Source organism: Alexandromys fortis, unplaced genomic scaffold (assembly GCF_014885135.2).
Source record: "Alexandromys fortis isolate MF-2015 unplaced genomic scaffold, M_Fortis_MF-2015_v1.1 scaffold_6, whole genome shotgun sequence".
In the NCBI taxonomy this organism is placed as follows: Eukaryota; Metazoa; Chordata; class Mammalia; order Rodentia; family Cricetidae; genus Alexandromys; species Alexandromys fortis.
The window spans coordinates 17,749,450-17,749,721 of record NW_026067902.1 but is presented as its reverse complement, the minus strand read 5'-3'; positions in this window follow the sequence as shown (position 1 = coordinate 17,749,721).

The following is a 272-nucleotide window of genomic DNA, read 5'->3' as shown; positions in this document are numbered from 1 at the left end:
TTTAAATTAGCTTCCAAAGTTCAAATGGCCAAAAAACACTTAAGATCATGCTCAACTTCCTTAGCCATCAGGGAAATGCAAATCAAGACAACTTTAAGATACCATCTTACACCTGTCAGAATGGCTAAAATAAAAAGCACCAATGATAGCCTTTGCTGGAGAGGTTGTGGAGAAAGGGGTACCCTCATCCATTGCTGGTGGGAATGCAAACTTGTGCAACCACTTTGGAAAGCAGTGTGGCGGTTTCTCAGGAAATTCGGGATCAACCTACC